General features: G+C 45.2%; 1 protein-coding gene across 7 annotated transcripts in view; it reads left to right on the forward strand.

Moving 5' to 3' along the window:
• Positions 1-26,189, forward strand: part of ZMIZ1 (zinc finger MIZ-type containing 1) — a 469,088-nt gene that overhangs the window by 82,570 nt on the left and 360,329 nt on the right. Inside the window, exon 1 of one of the 7 annotated variants that reach the window (XM_069240176.1) lies at positions 734-886. The exons of the other annotated variants lie outside the window; for them this stretch is intronic. The gene's annotated coding sequence lies outside the window, so the exon portion shown is untranslated. Of the gene's footprint in view, positions 1-733; positions 887-26,189 lie in introns of those variants that run through there. 7 annotated transcript variants of the gene reach the window in all.

A 26,189-nucleotide genomic window follows, 5' to 3' on the forward strand; every position in this document is an offset into this window, starting at 1 on the left:
CATTAAACAATCACATAAAACACAATGTATGTATTCTGATATATAACATAATATATGAAAATCCTTTGTTGACTAATAAGATAGACGGATAGAAGCTTAGTTAATAATACTGTTACTGAATTTTCTCTTAAGGTACCACATAGATATAACAAATCTGGACATAGTAAAAGCAATGGTTTCTTTGGTATCTGATTTCATAGTGACAGCACTTGCATATTGCAGCACTCCAATTTAACGGCATAAAAAAGGTGCAAAATGTTTTCTGCGCTGAATTGTTTAAGTTGTACAGCAAAACAGCACATGCTCTCCAGGCTCGACTACATTTACATACATGCTGAAATTTATCGCTGATTGGCTCTACTGTAGTCCATTTTCTGGGCAAACATTTTTAAAGGAAGAATCCCATACCTTAATTTAGCATATAGTTGTTTAGCCAAGGGTAGGGTGGCAAAGTCCAGGAATGGCTCGAGCTATTATTATGGATTTTTATGTGATATTTTGTTATCTTAGTAGCTTTGTTTGGGGTTATCCATTGTGCTTACCGACCTTAAGTGCTTAAGTGTGCTTTGACAGCTTTCAACCTTGGAATTTTGCAAAAGGAATCCACAGCCATGTTTTCCTTTAATGCCATTCTATCTGTGTGCTAGATTCGTCTCCAGGTGAGTAGTGGAGTTCTAAATTTTTGTTTTTGTTTTTTGTTTTGTTCAATGCTTTAGATTCCCATGTTCATCTGAACTGATAAAGATGAGGTACTCTGGGGAAAATTGACCAAAGACCTGAGAAACCATTTTTATACTTTGACCAGAACAGGAACCTTAGAGTGCCCCCATAGCACTACACCTTGTAAAGTGGCCCAATGTTTGGACATCATATATCTACAGTCCAGGTAAAACTGATTTTGTCCACCGTTTAGAGAGTTTGTGCTTTTGCTTATCTGCATGATCCAAGACAGATCAGTAACTTTCACACCCAACTATTCAAAAGCCTTTTATCTTTCGGCTCTCACCGTTAAGTTTGTTTGAGGACACCACAAGTGGACTTGGGACACAATAAAGACCAATAATTTGGTCTTAGCAGGTCCAACTCTCAATGTCTGCAGAAATCTGAAAATCGATCTAATAAAACATGGAAACCCATAGGGTACTTCAAGATCAGTAGCATGTTGTCTTCAAACAGGAGCGAAGGCCTCTTGAGCCCAAGTAACTGTGAGGAATGCTTCTTTCCTTAGCTATGAAAATGCACTACACCCTTTATGAACAATTAAAATAGTGTTGGTGTCGGAACACACCCCAGTAGCAATCCCTTCCGGATAGGGATGCTGTCCATCAGCTCACTATGTGCCTATCGTCTGATTTGAGAGAAAATTTCATCAATCAGCCTTATGACAGGCAGAATATTATCAGGACAGAAATCTCTTCTAGAATTAACCCAAGTCGGGTCAAAAGCAGACGTAAGATCCACAAGTACAACATACAGATGTCCCTTCCCAAGTACAACAGTTTTCAATATAGCAGCATAAACCTAAACACTTGGGGCTTGATTACGACCTTGCGGATAGAATACTTTGCCGCAAACGTGATGGATCGCCCGCCGGCCGTGTTACAAGTCCCATTATATCATACGGAGTATCCCATCTGGCAGGGTCTTAATCAGGCCTGTTGTCTATTGTGCTGATCTTTTTTTTCCTGAAACCAGTTTTAGGGCTTACAGGATACCAAATTCTCCTGTACAGTCACTTAATTATCTAATATGGGTCTAAAATTGAAATTATTTTTTTATAAGGCTAAAAGACTGATTGGTCTGTAGTTGCATGGACTGTGTTCTGGCCCTTTTTGAATATTGTGATGATCTCTTCCCCTGCCCATTTGTAAGGTGATTTAATATTAAGTACCACTATGTAAGTGAACTGCATGGTATTAAGACACCCTTTTTTTTTAAGGGTAGCCTCATCTTCCCAAGTCTAGTTTACGCACAAGTCTTGCAAACTGAGATCAAGGGTGGGTGAGCTTCTCTCACACCAGAGCTGGGTTCCTATGGAAATAGTCATTCCCTAAAGCAGGCCTTTCTCGCTCTTTTTCCTCTCTATTTCTCCTTCTCTCCTCCTCCTTCTCTCCTCCTCTTTCTCTCAATTCTTGCTGCAGATATTCCATTCTGTATGCACACTGCTAAGCGATTGGATGAATGACTAAAGGAGTGAATGCTGTGTGTGTCAAGGATGCACACTATGCTGAACATCATGGGGAAATTACGCCCTTTTATGTACAGGTTAGTTCTGACTGGTCACTCTAAGGGGCTAAAATTCTGTAAAATGTGCATAGCAAGATTGCATCCCTGAACCCTTCAACCCTCATTTAGTAGTTCTAATTCTGAGGTCCGCTTCTCACTCGCTGAATAAAAGCGAGAGTTGGAGGGGAAAACGGGTCACATAGTATGGACACTCCAATGCCATTGCTTCTCTCCTACACCCACCAATTATTATATAGCTCTTTTCATACTGGGTGATATACCCTGCGTAAAAGGAATTTAATTGGGATCTCAGTTGTGACCCCAAAAATGATGGTACTCTGCTCAATATGCGGCAAGGCCCAGTTAATCACAATGACCCGCTCTGTGATGAATTGTTTTAATTTAGAAGTGTTAATATTGTTGCTTTGCATGTTGCTTTCATATTGCTGTTTCAGGTAGCGCTGAGAAGCCTGGGTAGCCGTGTGTTCTATAAATGCTTTAAACATAAGCATTGCTTACGTGTGTGGTTAATCAGCCCGCAATTTTGATGTGTATTATTTAAAGATGTTTGTGCGAGTGTATCAGCAGTTTGTGTTAGGTTTGGTGTGTTGTTTTTGCAAATTGTGGAGTTGGTTTTTGAATGGTTTATAGAGCTCGCCCATCGTTTTCAACGTTTACTGTACTTTACACAAAACCACGAAGAAAACCAAACCGATTTCCTCTTTGTATCTTTGAAAGGGGAACAAAAGGTGTTACGTCTTGATGTGTCTGTCTGCTGTCGACTTCCACATAAGACCGGTAGTTGTGCATGTTGACAACGTGCGAAATAAAAAAACAAACCGTATTTCCTAATGAAGCTATACACCGGTGCCTCAAGTATGTTTTCAGGAGGTATTTCAGGTGTATTGCTCTGTTGTATGTGACTGTGCTCTAAAATCATACAAACATCAACTTCCAAGATTATATTAGTTAAATGTGAACATATATTAGATGGAACATTTTTTTGTAACCCACCCAAAAGAAATATAACTGTAAAATACAGATGTAAATGTCAAATATAACAGTCACATAAAACCTGGAGCTCTGCTTGGCCCTCTTCAGGTTGTGGGTGTGTGTGTGCCGCTGTGCCCAGTCGATGTGTCTGCGAGGCTTCAGCACAGGGCTGGCATTAGGACTGGTGGCGCCCTTTGCGACAGTTTATTGTGGCGCCCCCCCACCCATGACCACCTCCTCCCGGCAATGTGCCCCTCATCTCTCACCTTTCACATATATTCAGGTATTTTAAAGCACTTCTAAAGGCTGGCTTCACTAATCCACTCAGCTAGCCACATAAAATATAGGGGCATATTTAAGAGCCCCTAGCGCAATTCTAACGTCACATTAGCGTAATTTTTTTTATGTCAATGTGACGTTAGAAGGCCAAAAACGTCATGCCACATTTACAAAGTGGCGCAATGCATGCATTGCGCCACTTTGTAACCCTTTGTGCTACATTATGCCTGCACCAGGCATAATGTATGCAAAGGTGGCATTCACCTGTTAGGAGGGCAAAAAAAATGGCGCAAAGAAATCTGACAGATTTCTTTGCATCATTTTTCCCCGGCATTTTTAACACCTGCTCAGAGCAGGCGTTAAAAGGAGGCGTCTGTTGGTTACAATGGCCCTCTGGGTGCTTTTCAGGATTAGCTCAACTTTTTTTACGCTAATCCTGCAAAGCGCCGGACTAGCGTAAAAAATTCTGACACTAGTCCCCTAACTACCGCCATGTTGCACCATATTTTAAATACAACGCACACATGGTGGTGGTAGGGGCGCGATAAGGGATGCAAGAAAAGTGGGGCAGAACTAGGGGAATATTTAAGATCCCAGAGTGTCATTCTAACGCCACATTAGTGTAATTGTTTTTAAGCTAATGTGGCGTTAAAGGCCAAAAAGGCTGCACCATATTTACAAAGTTTCTATTCCGCCACTTTGTAACCCTTTGTGCTACATTATGCCTACACCATGCATAATGTGCAACCCAAAAGAATGGCGCAAAGAAATCTGACAGATTTCTTTGCGTCATTTATTTCCAGCACTTTTAAAGCCTGCTCAGAGCAGGCATTAAAATGAGGCTTCCGTTGGTTACAATGGGCCTCAAGGTGCTTTGCATGATTTGCGTCAACATTTTTGATGCTAATCCTGCAAAGCGCCGGACGAGCATAAAAAATTCTGACGCTAGTCCCCTAACTACCGCCATGATGTGCTGTATTTTAAATATAACGCACACATGGTGGCGTTGGGGGGGGGTGCTAAAGGGTGCAAGAAAAGTGGCGCAGCCCCGTGTGCAGCACCACTTTTTTCAAATATGCCCCATAGGGCAGTGCTTAATTTGTAAATAAAAAGTTGCCAGTGCCCAAAGCCCTCATCTTAAACATGCGGCTGCTGCAATTAAATGTGTGAACACAGAATACAGAGGCAGCGTAATCCTGAAGCCATCTCTGGCCTCTTTAATCCATTTAGAGGCACTCCCTGTCCCTTCAACTCACACTTGCAGATTTTTGCTTTTTCCCATTGTGATGCTTTTTCATTTTTCTCTCCCCCCGTCTTTCCCATATGTGTCTTTTTCTCTCAGTAAATGCTTGGGTGGACGCTAAGGTGTGCAAGAAAAGTTGCGCTGCACTGTGTCTTAAATATGCCCCATAGTTCCGTTTTTGCAGCAGGCATATTAACCCTCTGTGCTACTTTATGTTAAGTCAAAGCTGCCACTGGGCAAAAACTCCTATCTCTCTCCCTAGCAGGAACATTAATCACAAGAGGTATCGTGACATTTGAATTGTTTCTTGAAGGCTAAATGCACAAGCAACTTTTCAGCAGGTACTTTTAAACCGCAAGTTGTGGAAGTTATTGCTAAACACAGCACCGAACCTGAGGTCAGCGCCCAGTGTGTTCGTACCGCTTGCACTGCCCAAAAGCCGACCCTTTTTCAGCACATCGTAGTCTGTCGTTATCCCCCCCCCCTCCCCAGTGCAGTATGGGGAATGTTGACGTGGAGCTGGTGCATTGTGATCTAAAGGCAGAGTGAGCCTGTGCTGGTCAAACATGGATCTGTGGTTGTATAAGTGCCTTGCTTGAACCTTACACACTCTACATGTGTTAGGGACTTGCCCTTCTGTAACCTTCTCAGCACTGCTCCAGTGTTTTTAATGGGAGAGTATCTGCACTTCTCAGCAGCTAACAGACACCCTGGGACAAGGAGTATCTGCACTTCCATTTCAAGCACTGCTAAGGTGGAGAGTGCCGCGGAAACTGAGCTCCAGGCTCTTCAGCAGTAAGTGTCTGAAGTACGTTACGGGCACAAGCTCGCAAGGCCTCTGGTCCTTACTTGGGTCGTCTGGAGTCTTCCGGACAATGCTGAAGCGCGAGACGTTGTGAGGACTCTGCAGTCGGGAGCGGAGGTCAGAGGCACCATAAGTACCCAGAGTGTCTGCATCTTGTAAGAGGGGGTTGCTCTTCAGTGGTCTTTCCATGTCTTTAAGTAGAGCGAGAGAGGATGCTGCTCGCTGCTGGCGTAGCGAGGGTCACTAGGCACAGGAACCCTGGCAGTTGTTTTACTATAGGCTGTCATTTGGGGCCCATACATACGCGGGATATATGTGTGCCCGGCTTACCAGGGAGGGGGTGGATCTAGGACCTAGTAAAATATAGTCTTTGTCCTTCCGCTTGCTTACTGCTCGTATTAATTGAGATTTGGGAGCGGTTGAGAGAGTGATTGGATGTGTGTGTATGCAATTTGTGAGGCCATGCATGTACACATACTCAATAAAAGTACCATCAATATAAACATAAGGCTAGCTGAAGGCCCTTTTATATATTTCTTACCAGTGGGGTCTGCATATATGCATGTGCAATGCAAGTGCCCTGCCAAGCATTCCTTTTAAACTCTATTCAATATGTAAGGATTGTGGTGGAATAAAAACTTTTCCGGCATCCAGTGTGAAGCAATATTTAGTACAGTGGATAAGTGTGTGTGTTTGTGTGTGTATGTATATATATATATATAATCATAGACAAAAACCAAAGGTTACATGGACGTTAGAGTTAGGAAGAAAAAGTTTAAAAACCATAGAAATTCACCTAAAAAACAAATTGTATAGGGACATTGTAGTTAGGTTCAGATTTTACACGCACACAACCATAAAAATCCAGCTGTTCTAGTTAATTATTTCAAGTAACTATAACTCTTGCCCTGAGGAAACTCACCTCCCACCTTGCACAGTTTTCGCATCAATAATTTTACTTCAAATGTTAGTGATATTATCAATGATGTCATAGAAGATGTCATGTGTGATGTAATGTCTGAGGTAATTAGCAGTGCATGGTGAAGACACGAGTTAGAATTACCTTATGGTAAATTCTGAAACTAACTACAACATCCCTGTAACCTTTTGTTTTTTCAGTGAATTTCTAGGGCTCTTTTAACGTTGAGTAAGATGTGCATCGAAGTGCACAGTAGAGTTGGGGGTGTTTGGACGCAGGTCCTGGAATGGCATTGTGCTGCCCCCACCCAAGCTTCCTGCTCCTGCCCCCGCTCCTCCTTGCTATCCAATGTCCAAGTTCATGCCCCTGCTCCCTCATTACAGCCCTGACTGGCCGTTCTTCCTGCCCCTGCTCCCTCACTACAGCCCTGACTGGCCGTTCTTCTGCCACTGCCCTTCCTGCCTGCCGTGAACAGTTAGCTTGCTCCCTATCCATCTGCTTCCTATCCTTTGTTGTCAGAGTCCATGCACCAACCCCCTCCATCCTGCATGGTCCAATATGCTGCTACTACCCTATAATTAGCTTGATGTCACTGCCCACTCCTTCTGCCTTTCATTACCCAGTTCTATGCCTCATCATTGCCCCCATGCCCGCCTTCCCTCACCCTTTGTGTGCATGCCCCTGCTCCCTTCTTTTTGCTTACCGTGTTCCAGAGACCTGCCACTGCTCCTCCTATCTACTCTTGAGTATACTGTTGAGCTTCCACTGCCCCTCCCACCTGGCTAGCATGGTCAGATGACTGCCACCTGTCCCTGCCACCTCTGCCCTACCTTCAGAGTTTCCTTCCACGGGTCCCTCCCTCCTGTCCTACATGGCCCATTTTGCTACCACTCCCTTCTGCTCCTCCTGCCGGTCCTGTGTAGTCTGTTGCGATGCCCCTTCCCCTGCCGTCTCTTGCCTGTGTCCAGTCTCTACCCCTCCATTCTTTCCTCCATGGTCCTGTGTGCATGCCCTTGCCCGCACTCTCTAGCCCGCCATGGCTGTTGTGCTCCCACAGTCCCTCCCACCTGCCCTGTGTGGTCCACTTGCTGCCCCTGACCTCATCCAACCTTCCCTTCTTTGTCTGCATGTGTGCCATTATAGTCTTACTGTTATCCTCCAAGATGTGTTGTTGTTCCAGTGCCCATCCTGGCTGCCCGCCATGGTCAGCTTGCTGCTCCTGGCCCCTTTCCCCCTGCCCTCTGTTTTCCATGTGCTGGCCCATATCACCCTCCTCCTGCATTGTCTGGTCTTTGTTGTGTCCCTCCCTCCTGCCCTTCATGGTCTGTTATGCTGCAACTGTCCCTTTTGTCTGTCTGGAATGGTCAGCTTGCTGCCCTTGTCGCTCTCACCTCTGCTCTCTGATGTCAAGTTGCATGGCCCTGTCTCATCCCTATTGCTTTCCATGGTCAATTATGCTGCACTGCCGTCCTGCTTGCCCTGTGTGGTGTATTGTGCTGTTGCAATCCTTGACACCTGCCCTCTGTTATCCGAGTCCATGTCCCTACTCTATTCCCCTTGCTCGCCATGATCCAGTGTACCAAATTGCCAACAATTTGAACTTGGTAAGATAGAGATTTTGAAAAAGAACCCTCTGGAACTGATTTTTCTCATTGGCTTACATTGAACAAAGAGGCAGGAGAGACGATAAAATAACGCACTTTTGGGCGTAACACCATAGGGAGTTTCCTGCCTGAATTGGGTCTTTTGGCATGTATGGTTCTACTGCCACTGCCTCTTCCTTCTGCCCTCAATGGTCTGTTATATTGCCAAAGTCTCTCTGGCCTATCCTGCGTTGTTGGTTTGTTCCCCCGCCCCTTTTCCCCTGCCCTCCATGGTCCATTGTATTGTCACTGCCCCTCCCGCCTGCTCATTGTGGTCAGCTTGTTTCCTCTGCACCCTTCTCCCTGCCCTCGATTATCCCAGGCCACTTACCTGTGCCTCCCCACTGTATTCTAATGAACAACTAGATTGCTAACATTCTATATTTATTAAAAAAGTGTGAGATGCCTGATGTCATCGTGATGATCAAAACTGTAGTACCAAGGCATTTCATTTAGAAATTATAAATATGAGAGGGTCTTATTTCCACAGAAATTAATGTCACTGCTATAAAAAAAAAAAATTGAGGACGCATTGTCAGGCCCTAAATAATGACAAAGCAATTTTAAATGATTTGCTATCATGATTGTTTTTTTATCCATTTGATCACTTAATGATATGTTTCTCTTAAGGGAGAGGGTGTGGCATTATGGCCAGAGCAGCAGACTTTACAACTAAGGAATCTGGTTTGAGTTTCGCTGTTAGCTGCAATCCTGTGTTTCTGGGCAAATCACTTAATCTCTCCATGCCTAAAACCAACATGAAAGTGTCCTTGTGTAGTGTAACTGATGTGCATGTAAAGCACTCCAGTACATTTGGGTCAAGTCTGCCTTATTAAATAAAATGCAAAAAAGACAAAGAAATAAAGTGTTTTGCACACTTCTGTCATTGGGCTATAATTAGGCTACACTATGTGATATTTGTGCTACAGTTTGGCTCTTTGTGTCTCTGGTGGTCACCTTGGAAGAGTTATTTGTTATGAAGCTCCCTAATCTCCTCATTTACTGCAGTATCCACAGTAGAAAATGCTTTCAGTTTTTTATTTCAATTCCATCGAGTTGGAGTTCAGACGTGTCTCACTTTTGGCATAAATTCAGAATAGTAGCACTTAACTTGCTCATTAGAACATTGTATTAAAGCCGTTTATCACCAGGCACTTAACTGCCAAGTCTGCTGGTGGTGTTGAAAGTGCATGTTTCAGTCTGCATGTCAGAATGCTTTAATGAAACAGATTAATAAGATATTTGAAAACTGAATTAAAATGTGTCCTAATTTTTCTTTCTACAGCACTAACCGTAATTACTATGAGAAAAATAGCCCCCTCATGTTGTTCCTTTCTAAATTAAGTGTTTTAAGTTTTACCAGTTTGTTTGAATCAAGGTGGCTTCGGGTGTGTTTTGTCATAATTAAGGCTGTTAATCTCAAGTTGGTCGGTAAAACACTCTGGGAGGGTTCAGTAGAACACAAAGGAATCAACTGACATTGCTTCTGTGGGAGGATCATGTTTTACTGAGAATGACAGACTTCATTCTCATATGGCTGAGAAAGATAGTGTGAATTTACAGAAAATATGCCCTCATGTTAGTTTCTGGAGAACCTTCCATCACCTCTATGGGAAAATCATGAGAAAACAGTTTTCTCCTGAACATGGATTCTAAAATCCCAGGAGGATAAAATCACCTTAGAACATGCCACAATTCCTAAAATTAGTATGGTACCGTCAACAAATGATTTATATTGTAAGTAAAATGTATCACCCTTTATACGTTCTTCTTTTTTGTGACCCTCAAAACACCATTCACTACAATGTGTTTCAAAGGGGTGCTATCATGGTTCCAAGATGGCTGCCATCACTTTCAGGATGAAGTGATGCTAGCCAATCAGACATCCCCATGAAATCTGTGCTGAGGCTCCACCCAGATATACAAATTTGGATTTCCTTTAATATCTCAAACTACTGGACGGATTCACAACATATAACAAAAAGCGTGATCTCTAGACCAAAAGCTACTTTTCCAGTAAATTTGGTGTAATAATACCCAGCGGTTTGTGCTTCAGATGTGTCTAAAGAATCTGTAGGAGTTAACATGGGAAACACTTTTTCTTTAACCCTCCTCCCCCTTTTTCTTGGGCCCCCGCTTGATGAATCATCCAGAACATTCCATAAACAACAAGACCCTAGTGGGCATTTTTTTGGGGGAAACATTTTGAGAAGATTCGTCAAACTGTGCCAAATATATAGGCAAGTCAAACAACGCTTTTTCTATGGAAACTCGGTTCTAACTCTACCTACTGGTGACTGCGAGTAGGTTATGTGTGTGTATATGTATGTATATATATATATATATATATATATATATATATATATATATATATATATATTCAAACAAAGAACTGCTCGTTCGTTGCACTCCAAGAGAGAATATCGTTTTAGTCCAAAAAGTTACAACACCTAAACTACCACGAACCGCCACGGTGGTTTAGGTGTTGTAACTTTTTTAAATGAAACTATATACTATCCTGGAGTGCATCGAACGAGCAGTTCTTTGTTTGAACATTAAAATGAGGGAAGGTCAGTCTGTAACGTTTGTACCAGCCCAAGAAAGCACACCGCAATGGGATCGCTTTGTGCTATGAACATATATATATAGATATATATTCACTTTAAAAAAAAAACCAAAGGTTGCAGGGACGTTATAGTTAGGTTCACATTTTAAATATACAAAACCATAGAAATTCACCAGTTACAGTTAGAATTAACTCAAGTAACTGTAACTTGTACCGTAAGGTAACTATAACTCACGTCCCCACCATGCACATTTTTTTCGTCAAAATTTTAATACAAATATTACATTGATATTATCAATGATTCTATCAAAGATGTCATGAGTGCTGTATTTTGTGGGGTTATTAGCAGTGCCTGGCGATGGCGCGAGTAACAGTTACCTTCGGGCACAAGTTATAGTTACTTTAGTTAGATCTAAGGGGTCTGTACCCTGCCCCCTCCCACCCCACCCCTTTTTTTTCTTCTTTTTTTACATTCTTTTCTGGGACTCAGCTGCCAATTCCCAAGATGGCTGACAACATTTCCTTTTTGAAGTGTTGTCAGCCAATCAGATCTCGGCATCATATCTTGAGGGGTTGCAAATCCTTCGCGTACCTAGATATAAAAAATTGTTTTCCCCTTAATTTCCCCAAAAATACTGAATGGAATTACACAAAACCAAAAGCACTTTCTAGGCCAGGACCTACCTTTCTGCCAAAGTTGGTGTAATTCCTTATTTTATTTTTGGTGCTATTCCTGTTCAAAACCCCATGGAAAAATGAGTAGGAGTTTTGGGACCTCTTTTTTTTTTTTCTCTGACCCACCTGAACGGATCACCCTTAAACTTTCCAGACAGCAGCTGGCCTGACTAGCAATTTTTTGGGAATGTTTTGTGAAGATTCATCAAGCGTCACCAAAGATATAGGCAAGTTTAAAAAAAATATATATATATCTTTTTATATAGAAACTAGGGCCCTTTATTATGAGTCTGGTGGTCCTGGGACCACCAGACTTGAGTTGGCGGTTGGACTGCTACCAAAGCAGCGGTCTGGCCTCCAGTTTATTACAATGGCAGAGACGCCGCAGTCCGACCGCCGGCACTGCCATGTTGCTGCCAGTCGACAGCCTGGCGGTGCCGGCAATCTTAATTCGACAGGGCCCTGGGGATTACAAGTCCCCTCTCTGCCGGTTTTTGCATGCCGGTTTCACTGCCATGCAAAGGCTGGCGGAGACGGGGTGCTGGTGGCCCCATAGGGGCTCTTTTGCTGCCCATGCACTTGGCATGGGCAGTGCAGGGGCCCCTATGGACAGCCCCATTGCACTTTTCACTGCCTGAGTTACAGGCAGTGAAAAGCGCGAGGGTGCTGTTGCACCTGACGCACGGCAACATTGCCGCCAGCTCGATTATGAGCTGGCATCAATGTCGTGGCCTGTTTGCTGCCGGCCCAGTGGGAAACTCATAATGGGGCCAGCGGGTGGAAAACCGGTGTGGCAGTTTTCCATCGTAAAGAGTTTGAATGGGGGCCTCCGCCGCCCGCCAAACTCAAAACGAGGGCCTAGGTCCTAACATTAGCTACCTAGTGGCAACCACCAGAAACAGGTGCCGGTAGACAAAAGGGGTTGCTGATATGTCACACAGCTAGGGCAGCAACCAGTTTTGAGAGCTTGTGCCTATTTTTAGTAATGGATTTGATGGAGGTCAGAAAAACGTGATACAGAGAGGGCATCCCGGGAATTGTTCAGACACCCCTTCCCTTCGGTGCATGCCAGCAGTCCACCATTGTTTGCTAAAGATTATCCACACCTACAGGCGCTGAGAGTATTGTATGCTGTTTACTACCTTTGAGTGACCAAGACTCTCAAGTAGATCACGATCCCTCCCTCTACCATGGTAATAAATAGGACATTACTCACTCCGTCTGCATATGTGGTTTATCCATGCTGGTTTATAGAGTCTAGTACTTATAAACAAAGATATTTAACTTGAAACTGAACACAATCATTTAAATCCTTGCATGGACATAATATCACACCGAAAAAAACTCTTAACTATTAGCAGAATTGTTTTCTTTTGTCTAGTCATGGCAATAAGTGTTCTGTGAAACACAAGCATTATTTTCTCACGTGAATTTGCTGTACTGTGGTAATAAACTGGAAATGTATTGTTACACTGTAGTATAAATGTGTGAAGATGAAAAGTGCTTTTGTGCTATCTTTACTTTCACTGCCATGGAGTTATGCTGAGTGTAATGTAGTATTAAATTGGCCTTGTGAATAAGGAACTGGCTGTATTCCTTTGTAAAAATGATTCTAACATATTTTCTGGGAGGCAGTAACCATTGATGTCTTCAGTTAAGCTGCAGTATGGTAATAGCTTTCCACATGCACTTTGTTATATAATAATACATGTGTGACTGTGGCAATATATATATATATATATATATATATATATATTATATATATATATATATATATATATATATATATATATATATTTGTTGGCAATAACATGTTTTATAGAGTCCTATTTATTTTCATTGCCAGGACAAAAATATGTGCATGGTACATGAGGGTTGCTGCATTTGCTTTCTAATGGTGGATGCGCATGTTTGCTTGTATTCCAATCAGTGCTAGCCCCTGTGTAGTTATACTAGAGTTGGTGTATACATTTCAAGCATAATTTATTGTTTAATTAATAACTTTGTGACATTTGATGATCCTAAGCGAAAATTGATAGAACATTTACTTCTTCATTTCACGTACTCAATTGTCAGTTCCACATTTATTGCTCAAGGGGATACCAATGTTGTGTGTACAATGCAAAAATAGCATTTCGATTTTAAGTCCCGTAGCTGTTATTTCTTGTTGAATGGAATTAAACCAAAGTTAGCATGACGATAGAACTTTACACTAAACGTATCGTTCTTTTAGTTGGTGTAAATCACCAGTAGTGTTCGAGATGCTTCAATACAAAATGTTGGTTTTGACAGCTGAATCATTTGTTTATTTAGAAAATGTGTGATCTTTTGGGGCTTCAGTCGTAGTTTGTGTTGTTTCTGAGGTTATCAGCTTACTAGTGCCTGTTGTTGCGTAGTTAAGGATGAACTGTGGATTTCAGTTAAATGTGAGTTTTGGGTTGTAAAGGAACTTTTAAATGCATTTTTTATTTTTTTAAAGTAATGTTTGGTTGATATTGATCCAACCACAGCGTATGTTAACAAACCTATTATAGTGAATATATGATACCGTTGTGTCCTTTTTTTTTTTTTTTTTTTTAACATATATATTTTTTTAAACATTTTTATTGTTTTTTCGTCACAGTTGATAGAGCAATTCAGATGTTACATGTTACATGATATCTTATCTTCTGTGTTGGATCTCTACCAAGAGAAAGTACAGTGGTTGTATATATCTTCTCTGCTTTATCATCGTACATTATATATTTGTGTGGTCTGTTTCGCTCCATCATACAGATAACTCAATTGCCCAGAACATGCATAACTTCAATGAGCATATGTTTCCTCCATGAACCATTAACATTACCCCCATTCCGCCCCCCCCGAACTTGACATCTAGGTCTTGTGTGGTGGGTACTGCAATAATATTGCTCTGTGGTATTTCTTTGTTCTGTGTCATATATTTAGGATGGGAATCCATTACAGATGGTGGTCTAGTAGTATTTGGCAGCTAATATCTTATGGAACTATGCTCTTCTTGCCGTCATACCATGCATCTGTCTCTATTACATACTTGTGAATAATTAAAGGCCCAGCACTATGTGGTTGAAATCACCCTCGTCTTCACCCATTTCCCATGTCGATTTCACAGGTGTTCTTGAAAACTTCTATGAGTGCGTCGCACTCCAATACCATGGGGCACAGCCGTAAGCCTCTGCTTTCCTCCCGCCGGGGCGTTACACGCTCTGCCGTGCTCCACTCCTTCACCTCTCTACTCCACTGCAACACTGAGCGTGCAGTTGTTGCTTTAGAGCGTCTAGTTAAAAGGTGAATTGCCTCTGCTGTCCGACAGCCACCCCTCACAGTCACCTGCTCCAGTATGGTACCAATATAATGCCAGTATTGAGTGTTGCTAGGGCAGCCCCGTAGCATATGAGCAGGTCTGCTTCTTCTGCTTTGCACCTTGGACACGTCGGCGACAACGTTGTGAACAAGATGTGCAACCTATGCAGTGTAAGATACGCTCTATGTAATATGGTATACTGTATGAATTTAAATGGAGTATTACGGGATATTTCTTTAGGATATATCAATATATGAGACCATTCCTTGTCCGAGAGTTGTATACCCATATCCTCTCCACATTTGGTTCTCAGGGGTGTGAGGGGCTTCCGTAAAGGCACCCTGAGGCCCCTATAAAGCGATCTAATTAAGTGTCTCCCATGTCCCATGGTGTGCATTGTGTAAATTAAATCATGTGTGTGGGGGGGTTCAACTCCACCCGGCACACAGCGATCCCTAACATAGCCTCTCATATTCGCATAAAATGGAAATAATGAGGTGGGCAGGTTGTGTTCGTGAGTGAAGTCTGTATCCTTGAACAGCACCCCTATATTATCCACTCCTTCTTGTGTCCACACCTGTATTCTACTTTAAGAGAGAATTCCAACATTCGTGGGGAGTTCTAGCAGCGGGATATTCGAGGCATAGGGAATTGTATCTGTGTTATATCGGAGGGTAAGCGTCCAGTATTGGAGGGCCACTCTTAGTAGGAGTGGCAGCCCTTCCGGGGTGCGGAATCCGGGACATATAAGACAATGAAGTCGACCTCTGTCTATGATGGACTGCGTCAATTCTATTTCATGTAAATTGCGTCCAGCTAACCAGTATGCCATCCGCTGGAGCTGACCTGCTATAAAGTAGGCTTTGAAATCCGGGGCTCCCATACCTCCCTGTTCTGCCGTCATCTGCAGCTTCACTAAGCTTATCCGGCGTCTACCCATCCCCCAGATAAGGTCAGACAGGACAGAATGTACTGTTTTAAAATAGACCTTGGAGACCATTACCGGCAGGTTTACGAAATAATACATAATACGAGATAACATCACCATCTTTGCCAGTACTAGCTGACCTGCAGTGGACAGCGGAAGTGTTATCCAGAACCGAACTTGCGACCGGAGTGAAGCCACCGCCCTCTGCAGATTGCCGCCAAATAAATCAGCTGGGGTTCTATAAATGTGAATTCCGAGGTACTTAAAGGTATCCTAGGCTACTTGTATTGGTGTGCCACCAAAAGCAGTGGTCTCTCCTATGTCTGTTCTACTGAACGAGAATGCTATAGATTTGTTATAATTAATCTCTAATCCAGAGAGAGGGTCGAAATCTACAAATACCTGTGCAGCTGGATTTAGCCCTGTAGGAAGTTGGCTCTGTATGTGCTATTTCAAAGTAAGGAATAGCATGCACAGAGTCCAAGGGTTCCCCTTAGAGGTAAAATAGTGGTAAAAAGAGATAATACTAATGCTCTATTTTGTGGTAGTGTGGTCGAGCAGTAGGCTTATCCAAGGAGTAGTGTTAAGCATTTGTTGTACATACACATAGACAATAAATGAGGTACACACACTCAGAGACAAATCCAGCCAATAGGTTTTTATATAGAAAAATATCTTTTCTTAGTTTATTTTAAGAACCACAGGTTCAAATTCTACATGTAATATCTCATTCGAAAGGTATTGCAGGTAAGTACTTTGGGAACTTCAAATCATCAAAATTGCATGTATACTTTTCAAGTTATTCACAAATAGCTGTTTTAAAAGTGGACACAGTGCAATTTTCACAGTTCCTAGGGGAGGTAAGTTTTTGTTAGGTTAACCAGGTAAGTAAGACACTTACAGGGCTTAGTTCTTGGTCCAAGGTAGCCCACCGTTGGGGGTTCAGAGCAACCCCAAAGTCACCACACCAGCAGCTCAGGGCCGGTCAGGTGCAGAGTTCAAAGTGGTGCCCAAAACACATAGACTAGAATGGAGAGAAGGGGGTGCCCCGGTTCCGGTCTGCTTGCAGGTAAGTACCCGCGTCTTCGGAGGGCAGACCAGGGGGGTTTTGTAGGGCACCGGGGGGGACACAAGTCCACACAGAAATTTCACCCTCAGCAGCGCGGGGGCGGCCGGGTGCAGTGTAGAAACAAGCGTCGGGTTTTCAATGTTAGTCTATGAGAGATCTCGGGATCTCTTCAGCGCTGCAGGCAGGCAAGGGGGGGATTCCTCGGGGAAACCTCCACTTGGGCAAGGGAGAGGGACTCCTGGGGGTCACTTCTCCAGTGAAAGTCCGGTCCTTCAGGTCCTGGGGGCTGCGGGTGCAGGGTCTCTCCCAGGCGTCGGGACTTTAGGTTCAAAGAGTCGCGGTCAGGGGAAGCCTCGGGATTCCCTCTGCAGGCGGCGCTGTGGGGGCTCAGGGGGGACAGGTTTTGGTACTCACAGTATCAGAGTAGTCCTGGGGTCCTTCCTGAGGTGTTGGATCGCCACCAGCCGAGTCGGGGTCGCCGGGTGCAGTGTTGCAAGTCTCACGCTTCTTGCGGGGAGCTTGCAGGGTTCTTTAAAGCTGCTGGAAACAAAGTTGCAGCTTTTCTTGGAGCAGGTCCGCTGTCCTCGGGAGTTTCTTGTCTTTTCGAAGCAGGGGCAGTCCTCAGAGGATGTCGAGGTCGCTGGTCCCTTTGGAAGGCGTCGCTGGAGCAGGATCTTTGGAAGGCAGGAGACAGGCCGGTGAGTTTCTGGAGCCAAGGCAGTTGTCGTCTTCTGGTCTTCCTCTGCAGGGGTTTCAGCTAGGCAGTCCTTCTTCTTGTAGTTGCAGGAATCTAATTTTCTAGGGTTCAGGGTAGCCCTTAAATACTAAATTTAAGGGCGTGTTTAGGTCTGGGGGGTTAGTAGCCAATGGCTACTTGCCCTGAGGGTGGGTACACCCTCTTTGTGCCTCCTCCCAAGGGGAGGGGGTCACAATCCTAACCCTATTGGGGGAATCCTCCATCTGCAAGATGGAGGATTTCTAAAAGTTAGAGTCACTTCAGCTCAGGACACCTTAGGGGCTGTCCTGACTGGCCAGTGACTCCTCCTTGTTGCTTTCTTTGTTCCCTCCAGCCTTGCCGCCAAAAGTGGGGGCCGTGGCCGGAGGGGGCGGGCAACTCCACTAAGCTGGAGTGCCCTGCTGGGCTGTGACAAAGGGGTGAGCCTTTGAGGCTCACCGCCAGGTGTTACAGCTCCTGCCTGGGGGAGGTGTTAGCATCTCCACCCAGTGCAGGCTTTGTTACTGGCCTCAGAGTGACAAAGGCACTCTCCCCATGGGGCCAGCAACATGTCTCTAGTGTGGCAGGCTGCTGGAACCAGTCAGCCTACACAGCTAGTTGGTTAAGTTTCAGGGGGCACCTCTAAGGTGCCCTCTGTGGTGTATTTTACACTAAAATGTACACTGGCATCAGTGTGCATTTATTGTGCTGAGAAGTTTGATACCAAACTTCCCAGTTTTCAGTGTAGCCATTATGGTGCTGTGGAGTTCGTGTAAAACAGACTCCCAGACCATATACTCTTATGGCTACCCTGCACTTACAATGTCTAAGGTTTTGTTTAGACACTGTAGGGGCACAGTGCTCATGCACTGGTACCCTCACCTATGGTATAGTGCACCCTGCCTTAGGGCTGTAAGGCCTGCTAGAGGGGTGTCTTACCTATACTGCATAGGCAGTGAGAGGCTGGCATGGCACCCTGAGGGGAGTGCCATGTCGACTTACTCATTTTGTTCTCACTAGCACACACAGGCTTGTAAGCAGTGTGTCTGTGCTGAGTGAGGGGTCTCTAGGGTGGCATAAGACATGCTGCAGCCCTTAGAGACCTTCCTTGGCATCAGGGCCCTTGGTACTAGAAGTACCAGTTACAAGGGACTTATCTGAATGCCAGGGTGTGCCAATTGTGGATACAATGGTACATTTTAGGTGAAGGAACACTGGTGCTGGGGCCTGGTTAGCAGGGTCCCAGCACACTTCTCAGTCAAGTCAGCATCAGTATCAGGCAAAAAAAGTGGGGGGTAACTGCAACAGGGAGCCATTTCTTTACACAAGCCCCCCCCAGCCCACAGGCCAGGAGACTCAGCCCAAGCTGGGAGAGTCTTCCTAGTCTGTCAGGCGAGGAAGAGTAGGAGAAATAGGCTGGTTAGTTGCAGGGCCTACTCTGCCTTACATCCTTCTGTTCAGGTCATTCCCTTTGGGGAACTGACCCACTTCCACAGTGATAGGACCTAGTCTGAATTGCCTCTTGTCTGCTTCTTCAATGTCTCCACCCATTCTTTTTATTTTGGGTTTAGAGGTATCCACCTCTGCTAATCTTATCTTAGCCAGGGTCATCCCTAGCTTACCCAAAGAGGTTACCCAGAGCTGGAGTAACCCCACCATGACCAACAGGGTCAGGGGGCCTAACTTGCTATTTGGCATGGGGTCTGACCACCATGCCAAGGATAGTGCAGCCACAAAGGCTAACACCCAGCAGAGGCCACTGACAGCTGTCAGTGCCCAGAACCACACCTTTAGCTCTTCACCTAAAAGGGAAGGGGCTAAGTTACAGGCTTCTTTGGGTTCAGGTTGCCTGTCTGATGTATTGGAGTGGGGGGTTACCACATCTTGTAGTAAACACCCTTCTTCCACTCTTTCTTCTGTTAGCTGAGGAGCCACCCACTCAGGTTTAACAGTTGCCTGACTAGCCAGGACTTCTTGTGGGTCAGGTTGGACTTTATCAGGGCCATTTTTGGAGTTCTCCCCTACTGGAGCAGAATCTCCTTGGCTTGCTGTAACCTTGGCTAAAGGTTGTCCACCCTTCCTACTCTGTTTTCTTTTCTTCTTCTTCTGGGGCCTGCTTGCATTTACTGCAGAGGCAGGACTTCCAGAATCCTTGGGAGAGGACTGGCACTGGACCAGTTCCTCTCTTGAGCTCTGACTAACCTCTGGGTAGTCATTTCCAAGGAGACAATCAAGGGGGAGGTCTGTACTGACTACTACCCTTCTCCAGCTAAGAGTGCCACCCACTTCTATGGGCACTAAAGCCACAGGCCTCTTAGTGACCCTGTCTAGGCTAACTCTTACCCTGGCAGTCTCACCTGGGATGTACTGGTTTGAGAGCACCAGCCTGTCATGCACAATAGTGTGACTGGCACAAGTGTCTCTCAGGGCAGTGGTTGGGATTCCATTCACCAGTAGGTGGTGGAAGTGTCTACTTCCCTCTGGAATCTCCAACTCACCTGTTGGGCCCTGTTTCCAGTTGAAGGCTATGAAGACCTCCTCATCTGAGGAGTCATCTCCCATGGCTACACTGGTTACACCTGGAATTTTGTTCTGGGGTTTGTTTTTGGGACAAGAGTTGTCCTTGGTGTGGTGCCCAGACTGTTTACAGTTGTGGCACCATGCCTTAGTGGCATCCCAGTTCTTACCCTGGTACCCACCTTTGTTTTGGGTTGTGTCTTGGGGCCCACCCACCTGTTCTGGTTTTTGGGGGCCTACCGAGGACTCTTTTTCTTTGTTTCTAGTGTCACCCACTTTCTCCTGGGGAGTTTTTGTAACCCCTTTCTTTTGGTCACCCCCAGTGGAAGTTTTGGTTACCCTAGTCTTGACCCAGTGGTCTGCCTTCTTTCCCAATTCTTGGGGAGAAATTGGACCTAGGTCTACCAGATACTGATGCAACTTTTCATTGAAGCAGTTACTTAAAATGTGTTCTTTCATAAACAAATTATAAAGCCCAACATAGTCACACACTTCATTTCCAGTTAACCAACCATCTAGTGTTTTTACTGAGTAGTCTACAAAATCAACCCAGGTCTGGCTCGAGGATTTTTGAGCCCCCCTGAATCTAATTCTATACTCCTCAGTGGAGAATCCAAAGCCCTCAATCAGGGTACCCTTCATGAGGTCATAAGATTCTGCATCTTTTCCAGAGAGTGTGAGGAGTCTATCCCTACACTTTCCAGTGAACATTTCCCAAAGGAGAGCACCCCAGTGAGATCTGTTTACTTTTCTGGTTACACAAGCCCTCTCAAAAGCTGTGAACCATTTGGTGATGTCATCACCATCTTCATATTTTGTTACAATCCCTTTGGGGATTTTTAGGATGTCAGGAGAATCTCTGACCCTATTTAAGTTGCTGCCACCATCGATGGGACCTAGGCCCATCTCTTTTCTTTCCCTCTCTATGGCTAGGATCTGTCTTTCCAAAGCCAATCTTTTGGCCATCCTGACTAACTGGATGTCCTCTTCACTGGGGCTATCCTCAGTGATTTCAGAGGTGTTGGTCTCTCCTGTGAGGGAACCAGCATCTCTGACTATTATTTTTGGAGTCAGGGTTTGAGGGACCCTGTTCTCCCTAGATAGGACTGGTAGGGGGGAATTTTCCTCCAAGTCACTATCCTCTTCCTCTGAGTTGCCACCCTCAGAGGGGTTGGCCTTTTCAAACTCTGCCAAAAGCTCCTGGAGTTGTATTTTGGTAGGTTTGGGGCCCATTGTTATTTTCTTTATTTTACAGAGTGACCTTAGCTCCCTCATCTTAAGATGGAGGTAAGGTGTGGTGTCGAGTTCCACCACAGTCACATCTGTGCTAGACATTTTGCTTCTAAAAGTTGGAATACTTTTTAAGAATCTACAACTGGTTCTAGAATCTAATTCAAACTTTTACAAACTTTTAAACTCTAAAAGAAATGCTAAACAGGATCTAACACAAGGCCCTAGCAGGTCTTTTAAGAATTTAGAAAACTTTTCAAATTGCAAAAATCAATTTCTAATGACAATTTTGGAATTTGTCGTGTGATCAGGTATTGGCTGAGTAGTCCAGCAAATGCAAAGTCTTGTATCCCACCGCTGCCACCAATGTAGGAAGTTGGCTCTGTATGTGCTATTTCAAAGTAAGGAATAGCATGCACAGAGTCCAAGGGTTCCCCTTAGAGGTAAAATAGTGGTAAAAAGAGATAATACTAATGCTCTATTTTGTGGTAGTGTGGTCGAGCAGTAGGCTTATCCAAGGAGTAGTGTTAAGCATTTGTTGTACATACACATAGACAATAAATGAGGTACACACACTCAGAGACAAATCCAGCCAATAGGTTTTTATATAGAAAAATATATTTTCTTAGTTTATTTTAAGAACCACAGGTTCAAATTCTACATGTAATATCTCATTCGAAAGGTATTGCAGGTAAGTACTTTGGGAACTTCAAATCATCAAAATTGCATGTATACTTTTCAAGTTATTCACAAATAGCTGTTTTAAAAGTGGACACTTAGTGCAATTTTCACAGTTCCTAGGGGAGGTAAGTTTTTGTTAGGTTAACCAGGTAAGTAAGACACTTACAGGGCTTAGTTCTTGGTCCAAGGTAGCCCACCGTTGGGGGTTCAGAGCAACCCCAAAGTCACCACACCAGCAGCTCAGGGCCGGTCAGGTGCAGAGTTCAAAGTGGTGCCCAAAACACATAGACTAGAATGGAGAGAAGGGGGTGCCCCGGTTCCGGTCTGCTTGCAGGTAAGTACCCGCGTCTTCGGAGGGCAGACCAGGGGGGTTTTGTAGGGCACCGGGGGGGACACAAGTCCACACAGAAATTTCACCCTCAGCAGCGCGGGGGCGGCCGGGTGCAGTGTAGAAACAAGCGTCGGGTTTTCAATGTTAGTCTATGAGAGATCTCGAGATCTCTTCAGCGCTGCAGGCAGGCAAGGGGGGGATTCCTCGGGGAAACCTCCACTTGGGCAAGGGAGAGGGACTCCTGGGGGTCACTTCTCCAGTGAAAGTCCGGTCCTTCAGGTCCTGGGGGCTGCGGGTGCAGGGTCTCTCCCAGGCGTCGGGACTTTAGGTTCAAAGAGTCGCGGTCAGGGGAAGCCTCGGGATTCCCTCTGCAGGCGGCGCTGTGGGGGCTCAGGGGGGACAGGTTTTGGTACTCACAGTATCAGAGTAGTCCTGGGGTCCTTCCTGAGGTGTTGGATCGCCACCAGCCGAGTCGGGGTCGCCGGGTGCAGTGTTGCAAGTCTCACGCTTCTTGCGGGGAGCTTGCAGGGTTCTTTAAAGCTGCTGGAAACAAAGTTGCAGCTTTTCTTGGAGCAGGTCCGCTGTCCTCGGGAGTTTCTTGTCTTTTCGAAGCAGGGGCAGTCCTCAGAGGATGTCGAGGTCGCTGGTCCCTTTGGAAGGCGTCGCTGGAGCAGGATCTTTGGAAGGCAGGAGACAGGCCGGTGAGTTTCTGGAGCCAAGGCAGTTGTCGTCTTCTGGTCTTCCTCTGCAGGGGTTTCAGCTAGGCAGTCCTTCTTCTTGTAGTTGCAGGAATCTAATTTTCTAGGGTTCAGGGTAGCCCTTAAATACTAAATTTAAGGGCGTGTTTAGGTCTGGGGGGTTAGTAGCCAATGGCTACTTGCCCTGAGGGTGGGTACACCCTCTTTGTGCCTCCTCCCAAGGGGAGGGGGTCACAATCCTAACCCTATTGGGGGAATCCTCCATCTGCAAGATGGAGGATTTCTAAAAGTTAGAGTCACTTCAGCTCAGGACACCTTAGGGGCTGTCCTGACTGGCCAGTGACTCCTCCTTGTTGCTTTCTTTGTTCCCTCCAGCCTTGCCGCCAAAAGTGGGGGCCGTGGCCGGAGGGGGCGGGCAACTCCACTAAGCTGGAGTGCCCTGCTGGGCTGTGACAAAGGGGTGAGCCTTTGAGGCTCACCGCCAGGTGTTACAGCTCCTGCCTGGGGGAGGTGTTAGCATCTCCACCCAGTGCAGGCTTTGTTACTGGCCTCAGAGTGACAAAGGCACTCTCCCCATGGGGCCAGCAACATGTCTCTAGTGTGGCAGGCTGCTGGAACCAGTCAGCCTACACAGCTAGTTGGTTAAGTTTCAGGGGGCACCTCTAAGGTGCCCTCTGTGGTGTATTTTACACTAAAATGTACACTGGCATCAGTGTGCATTTATTGTGCTGAGAAGTTTGATACCAAACTTCCCAGTTTTCAGTGTAGCCATTATGGTGCTGTGGAGTTCGTGTAAAACAGACTCCCAGACCATATACTCTTATGGCTACCCTGCACTTACAATGTCTAAGGTTTTGTTTAGACACTGTAGGGGCACAGTGCTCATGCACTGGTACCCTCACCTATGGTATAGTGCACCCTGCCTTAGGGCTGTAAGGCCTGCTAGAGGGGTGTCTTACCTATACTGCATAGGCAGTGAGAGGCTGGCATGGCACCCTGAGGGGAGTGCCATGTCGACTTACTCATTTTGTTCTCACTAGCACACACAGGCTTGTAAGCAGTGTGTCTGTGCTGAGTGAGGGGTCTCTAGGGTGGCATAAGACATGCTGCAGCCCTTAGAGACCTTCCTTGGCATCAGGGCCCTTGGTACTAGAAGTACCAGTTACAAGGGACTTATCTGAATGCCAGGGTGTGCCAATTGTGGATACAATGGTACATTTTAGGTGAAGGAACACTGGTGCTGGGGCCTGGTTAGCAGGGTCCCAGCACACTTCTCAGTCAAGTCAGCATCAGTATCAGGCAAAAAAGTGGGGGGTAACTGCAACAGGGAGCCATTTCTTTACAAGCCCTTTGCCCAGATCCCTCGCATATAGCACAATGTCGTTGGCATACAAGGACACTGAGTGCATCGTCGTGCCAATCGCTATACACGTCTCCACGTCCTCCCAAAGACACTGCGCCAAGACAAACAGGAGGGGAGACAGTAAGCATCCCTCCCTGCTGCCCCGAAAGACGGGGTAGGAGTCCGATGTTCTGTGCATGCCCTCGCTGTGGGACAGGCATATAACAGCCGCAACCATTGTATAAATTCTTTAGGGAGCCCAAATCGCGCAAGCACTGCAAACACTACCTTTTTTTAAACATACGTAGGTATAACGTTCAAGGCCATGTTCTTGAACCCAGAACTCTGGGAGGCTACAGAACCAAACATTGTCAATGTCTTTTTGGAAGTAGATGAGAGGATCGTTGCACCTATGTTAGTGGTGAAGAAGGGTCATTAAAACGTGTGCCAAGTACATGATGGTAATCCAGATCAGGGCAAAGACCGAAATGTAGTCATAGTGCAGTGACCTGCGTTGAAGCAGTACATAGTAAGGGCAGGCTGGATGCCTCCCCTCAAGACTGGACAGTTTTGTTTTAAACTGTGTGATGGTTTATATATATATGGGCAGCATGTTACTGAATGTGGCTGTGGCATAGGCCTCCACGCTTTCTCCGTGTTTACTAATAATGTAACTGTATGTAGATGAGGGGCCATTGAATATCTCCATGGTAAAGGCTGCACTGCCGTGTATGATTCTGTCCATATATTTATATATACACGCTCACCGCTGCTGCTGATCAATGCAAACTTTCTATCCACAATTCTGTTTAGTGATGTGATCTAAACCCACAGTTGTTTTTCTTTACAGTCTGGTCATGAAGTTAGGCTGCCATGTGCTTCCTCACATGAATGGTGAGCATTAATATTAATCATGTTCATTCTCTCACCAAAACAGCAGAGACACTGCTTCCTTGAATTTTGGGATTTTGTTTTATTCACTGGTTTAGAGCAGGTTTGGTGATGTTGTAGAAGTCCGATCCCGGCCAGGATTGAGCTGAGCCCAAACTCAAAGTGGCCACCACCACCGCAAAGGTTGCTTGAAGCTTTGCTGGGAAATGGGGGATAGGAGCACCCTTATAGGAAAGCTCACGGTCATAGAAAGGTGCCCCTAGTCTGGTGCAGCTCCCTTATATATTGAGCCTAGACAATTCTGGCCATTTGAGTGCACCAAGAGTGATTTTGGGCCCATCTGGGAGAGAACCACTTCCCGGTGCTTACTCCTTTATTTCTAATGTTCACTGTAGCTGTCCAGTTTCTTTGAATGACTTCATGGGATATATTTGCATGTTTACAGCATGTGTTTGTTCCAGCTCATGAAATGTATTTCCATATTCTGCAGGGAAATAGAAATCCTTTACATATAGCAGGGATAATTCAGAAAATTAGGCATCTGGCCCTCATAGGCTACTGCGGGAAGCCTTTATTACACCATAACGAATTTCCCATCGGTTGAAGTCAACAGTGTTCATTGGGGCAGCAGTATTTAAGGACAAAAATATGCATTCATATGCCAGTTTTAGGCGTATGTAGCTCGTAAGTATTAATTTTGGCCAAAATCAGTGCTCTGCGAGGTCGAAATAAATGTCTGTTCAGGCATTGTATGAGCGTGAAGAATTCTTTCTCCTTTCTCAAGGGCTGAGGAAGCGAGGATGGCGACCAATGGAAGGAAGTGTGTTAGCTGTCACCTCTCAAGTGAAAGCACCACCGACTAAGAGGACCACCACCAGCCCTGCATACTAGAGCTACTTCCTACAGTGCTTGTGCCAGTAATAGGCCCTTCCTCCTCAAGTGCCTGCACCATTCACTCAATCCCTCAGTCCCACCCTCCACAGTTTCTGCACCGCTCACTGGGCCTACATCTGAGTAGCACTTACGGGCTATAACCAATCTAGTGCCAGCTCCTCTGTTCTGGTCCAGCCTCCCTACCCCGTGATAGTGTCACTGTGAACGTAGTAAATGGACAAA

The sequence above is a fragment of the Pleurodeles waltl genome, chromosome 6 (genome assembly GCF_031143425.1).
Source record: "Pleurodeles waltl isolate 20211129_DDA chromosome 6, aPleWal1.hap1.20221129, whole genome shotgun sequence".
Lineage (NCBI taxonomy): Eukaryota > Metazoa > Chordata > Amphibia > Caudata > Salamandridae > Pleurodeles > Pleurodeles waltl.